Raw genomic sequence first — 6,000 nt, 5'->3', positions numbered from 1 at the left:
GGCAGGCTTGGTCAATGGTTACTTTCATCCCATATTCCTGGCCCTGTGTGCATTCTAACAGCTACTTAACCAACTGGACAAGAGCATGTATTGACCTGGTGCCCAGCTAACCTGAGAAATGGCAAGCTAATTTCTACTGAGCCAGTTTGGCAACATAAAAAACATGAAATTTTTTAAGGAAGAATGCAAGAATTTTGTAACAAAATTAACTAGGTCCTCTTTTTGTTTCAACCATCCATAGATCTTAGAATAACCTTTCAATACTGTAACTCTAAAAGAGACAATTACTGTGTCAGAAGTCATATTTGTGTCTCTACTTTGTCCCACCTCCCTTCCTCCTTCATGCTTTATGCATGTTTTGCTACCTACAGTTGCATGAAGTCCACTCATCTTCTCCACAGTGTGAGCAAATGGCATGCTATAAACTGTGAAGAGTTAGCTGGAAATCACAAATATCTCTTTACACAGTTGGATTCTCTTAGCATATGCTTAAGGTTTTAGAGAATCTGCTCCAGGAACTGGATTTTTTTTTTTTAAATCTTGTTGTGAAGGGCTCCATAGGCCATTTTTTTAAGATCATGGGGATCTTAAGATCCAAGCTTACCTTAACTGTGAAGGTCATCCTATATACACGCTTATACCGAATTATTTGCTGCTAGAGAGCATGGACTATTTTACATGATTTTAGTGTCTCTTTCCAATAGATAGCACCATAGTAAGTTTACAGTAAAGGTTTGATGAATGAATAATGTATAGATGAAAGAACTGTGACTCTTCTGGACTCAGAAAAATTCTCTTATTGTTTAGATTCCAGGTATCACCCTTTGATTTCCAGGTCTTACCACTAGCTTCTGTCCTAAGGCTCATGTTACAGGACAAAAAGAAAAAATAAACGTTTATTTACTTAAGTCTTCATATTTAGGTTTCTGTTATTTACAGCAGAATGTAGTTCTAGCTGACATAACTGATGTATGGTAGGAGGGAGGTGCCACAATCCTGATGAAACAAAATATAATATAAGTGCACTGAACATTTTCTAAGAGGAATTTGTAATGAAAAAGACTTTGTTACAAATTGGTATAAAAGTCCCTTTCATCAATGCTGAGTTATATGAGCCTGCTATTCCCTAATCTGATTAAATAAATATTAAGTAATTTCTAATGTGTCTAAGATATTGTCCATTATACTATAGCAAGATATAAACATGAGTTAGGAATGGCTCCATAATAAGCACTAATAGGGTCTATTAGTGCTTGTTAGAGATGACTGGATAAGCACCACAAATATATATGATACAAAGTGCAGTCCAGCGTGTACTGTGAAATAGATGTAGATGTAATAGAAACATTGCATTTTGTTGAAGGGATCTGGAAAGCTTCATAGAGAAGTCCTTTGAGATGGACAGGATCTCATCAGGTTGAGAGGTTAGGACACTATCAAAGAAGAAAACGGTACAGACAGGCATGAAGGTAGGAACATGCAAAGTATGATCTAAAGAGTTATTAGCTACTGTATAAGCTATGCTAATTTTTGTCAGCTCCTGAAAACTGTCAAAATATCATTTAGATCACTGAGATCCCTCATTTACATTTTAATTTAGCCACCTTTGACACTCTTGTCAGAGAAAAATTTTATTTCTCCATTTCGTTCCGGCAATGAAAGTGGGACTTGAAGATACTACAATCTGAGGGTATTAATGCAAATGAATTCCTTATTTGTACCCACTGTCTGTGAGAGAGCTTGGAATATACTAATACATCTTTATTTTCCATGATGACTTGAAAGATGCCTATTTTAATGATATCAGGATTATAATAAATGCAATCACCTTGAGTATCCTTGCCCACTACGTAATGTGTGATGCTCTTTAATTGCACTCCTTGTCAAGCAAGAGGAAATTATACAAAGGAAGTGATACAGCCTGTGAACAGATAAGAGTGTGCACTTTGTAAATTGCTCTGGAGTGTGGGAGAATCCCTAATGAATCTTTGATCATCACTTTATCTCCCTTATTTTTAACATGCAGTCTATGGCATTCTTTCTTGAAGGTAGGATGGAGAGATTACCCTTCTTCAAGGTTGCCAAATAATTAATACTATGGAATTGTTTGCGTAGAACCTGAACAAATCATTCAAATGGTTGAAGAAAAGAAATTTAATTAATAAAAAGTGTATATATCAAAAATTAGGTCTTTGTTTTCCTTATTGTGGCTGAAGGGGTTTCCTTGCCAAGTTTCCCTGTGTTTTCTGCCTTTCCTCCAGCTCTTACTTTTCCTGGAGCGTTGGCAATCGGATCTTTTGAACACTGTGTTATCCTGGACTGTCTATGACCGTGTCTTTGATTCCCTATGTTACCCCGAAAACTAATATCCATGTACCTAGAGTCTTTGTTGGATGATTAGTGGAGATGTTTTTTCTTTGTTACTATTTTTTTTTCCTCCTCCCAGATACCAAGGTCTTCCCCTGCTTGTGACTTTTCGCTTTAGAGAGAACGGCATTTTGTCTTTGTGTCCTTTCATTAGAGTATCTATATCATAGATTGTTAAATCAGTGACACTTTCAGATATATCATAGGGTCATCCTAATACAAGGATGATATTGATAATGAACTTGGAATAACAGGTATAAACTTGGACTGTGCTGGGCACCCTGGAGTGTCTGATCACCTGCCCTGCTCTTTTTCTCTTTCTCTAAGCTGATAGGCAACAGGCTCACACCTGTAAGGGTAGAAGCTATGTTTGGAATATTTACATTCAGTAAGTAAGTAGCCATTGTCTAGTGTCCCTGAATGCACCGTCTCCTTCATGTCACTTCTCCCAGTACCCTCCAGACCTCCCTACTTTCTGGCATCTAAACTGCTAACCCTCGGAGTGGCTGGAGACCTCGATCCTGTACCAGGTCTAAGGTTGGTATCTGCTATGATAACAACTGTGCCATATGAATTGCTAAATACTTATGATAATACCCCAACCTTTTCCCTATCTGTCTACAATGTCGCTTTTTCTCTTACCTTGTCATTCTAGCAGAGTCCAGTCCCAATCCTGCGAACATTCCCAAGCTTCAGTTTTCTGTTTCATCCCTATATACCTGTGTGTTACATTCAGTTTTCTAGACATTATTCATATACATGTCATAAATAGTAAGATATTTCTTCTGGCTCAAGGAGAGAAAGGTATTTGATTTTGTTATCAGCTTCATAGAACCTCATTGTGATTATAATTGCCTTAAACAAACAGCTTTGAAAGGAAAGCTCTTTCTTCATAATCACAGCATTACAGAAAGATTGTTTTTGTCTGTGAGCCACCTCCTCTGACTGGATTGTGGAGAAGGCAACTGGTCTCCATGAGTCAGATTAGAAAACTAAAGAAGAGTTTCAAAGAGCATTATGACTAAAAAAGGGTAGGGGTGCCTGAGTGGCTCAGTCGGTTGGGCGACCGACTTCGGCTCGGGTCATGATCTCGCAGTTTGTGAGCGTGAGCCCCGCATCGGGCTCTGTGCTGATAGCTCAGAGCCCGGAGCCTGCTTTGGATTCTGTGTCTGCCTCTCTCTCTGCCCCTCCCCTGCTCACGCTCTGTCCCTCTCTGTCTCTCAATAACAAATAAACGTTAAAAAAATTAAAAAATAAATAAATAAATAAATAAATAAAGGTAGAAAATGATTGTGTCTTTTTCTTAAAAAATTTACAAGTATTTCAGATTACCAGGTCAAGTGAAGACCTTTCAAGAAGCATTAGAAAAAAATAAATTAAAATGGTGTGATTGGTGAAAAACATTCTCCCTTTTTTGCGAGCACCAAGTACGAAACCAGGATGAACTTCTCCCTCTCATACAGCAATTGTGAATTGAAGGGACTGGCTTTGGATCAAGATCCAAAGTATTTTCATGACTTAATATGAATGTGAGATCTGAAATATTTCAAATGTGAAGATGTCTTTGATAAGAACTTTGGGGAGTTGGTGTCTTTTATGTCATGCCCAGAACTGGAATTGGGAAAGCCATAGGGGAGCATAGAAAGTCTAGGGAAGTAGTGGGGCTGCAGAAAAAGCATATGACCTAGAGTTAAATGAAAATCTGGGTTCAAATCGAACTCTGCCCCTTGCTAACTAACCTCTCTCATGAACTGTGATCTCACAAACCATGAGATCATGACCTGAGACAAAATCAAAAGTCAGATGCTTAATTGACTGAGCCACCCATGCGCCCCAAGGAGATCATTTTTAAGGAAGAGGCTAAGGCAAAGACAAAGAAGAGCCAGTGTGACCTGAACACTAGATGGGTGTCTGAGGACTGTGTGGAGAGTTGGAAGGAGAGCATAAAAAGCATAAAAGAAGGAAGGAGAAAGAATGAAGCTGGCACTCCTGGGGGAGTTGATTCCATATGAAGTTAAGACCAAAGACAGTCCAGACATGTACACAATCCCCTTGCTTCTCTGGAGATCAAAGGGAGAACTGTGGCAATTTCTGGCCCCAGAATAATAAAAAGAAGGACTACTGTTAAAATGACTGCACCCTATGGATCAGTGTTTAGATGAGAAGTTAATAGCCCTGAGGTCCATAAACTCCTAGAGGAGCTGTAAGTGTACTTCAGGACGCCCTGTGAGCCCCCTGAAATTGTGTGGAAAATTTGGCATATATTTGTGTTTTCTGAGAACAGACTCCATTGCTTTCTTTGGATGGAACAGGAGTGGCAGTGGACGTCAAGTCCCCAAAGTTCATTCTGTGGCTCCCCCCATTGTGGAGCAGCAGTCGAGTGTTTGGGAATTAGTATCTTCTCTGGGGAGGTGTGCTTGATCTAAGGATAATCCACGCCCCTTTGCAATAACTGAAATTAAAAAGAACAGAAAGATAAACCTCGCTCAGCTTCTTCTCTGACTCTTGAGAGAAAACCTGCTCTTGCTCTAAATGCACATGTCTGAAGAAGCACATGGCCCAGCCCAGAACCCAGCCTACAACCATGGCAGGATGACTCTGACACTGTGGATGGAAGAACAGAGAGATGAAGAAAACTAGAGTCCTCATGACATTCTTTGAGCCACTGGTTCAACAATGTCCTGAAGCCTGACCTACATCTGAACTTTCTCCTGTAACTAACAAACGTTATTATTTAAGCCAGCTTGAACAAGGTTTTCTGTTACTTTTAACCAATTGTATCTGAATGGATACAGTGACCACCAAAGTGTGAGAGTGAGAGCCAGTGGTTTATACTACACTAACAGGAGAAGAATCATAGGGAATGCTTAAATGAACTGTTTAATGTCCAAAGCCATTTCAGTATAACTGGACACCATAATGTCTTTGTGCACTTTACCTCATCTACAGTGGTTAAATAATATGTGCTTTTCACTCCAATACAATTGTAGATGTGCCCTTGAACTCTTTAAGGTGGTAAGAGGATGTAGGAACACTATCATACAAAAAGAGGTGGTATTAGGAAACTTAGGGAGTGTGTGTGTAGGGGGGTGTCTTTAATTATGCAGTGAAAAATTTTATGGAATCAGAATAGTTCAGAAAAACTCAGGTACACAAGAAGTGTAATTGGGAGAGTGTATAATACAACTGCCTCAAGGCATCACTGGGGAGGGAGGTGTCTGCCTTTAGGTCTTGATCAATCCCTTCCTAGCCTTTCGCTCCAGAGGAAACTCTTTTGCTTTGGTACTTGGCGTGAGTGATTAAGTGCGCTTATCTATTGGCAAGTGAAGGCTCTGTAGGCACCACCACTGTAGTGCTCCGCCCCTGCCTTTACAATCCACAGACACAGCTAAATTTTAATCCAAACTTTTGTGGTAGACTAGCCACCCTGCATCTTTCTGATACACACCTTCTTCTCTAGACTGCAGAACTCTGGTTAGGCACATTATCTTGCTTTCTCTATAGAGCATTTTTTTTTTAAATTTTTTTTTACGTTTATTTATTTTTGAGACAGAGAGAGACAGAGCATGAACGGGGGAGGGGCAGAGAGAGAGGGAGACACAGAATCGGAAGCAGGCTCCAGGCTCCGAGCCA

The sequence above is a fragment of the Neofelis nebulosa genome, chromosome 5, assembly GCF_028018385.1.
Source record: "Neofelis nebulosa isolate mNeoNeb1 chromosome 5, mNeoNeb1.pri, whole genome shotgun sequence".
NCBI lineage: Eukaryota > Metazoa > Chordata > Mammalia > Carnivora > Felidae > Neofelis > Neofelis nebulosa.
This window is presented reverse-complemented; position numbering follows the sequence as displayed.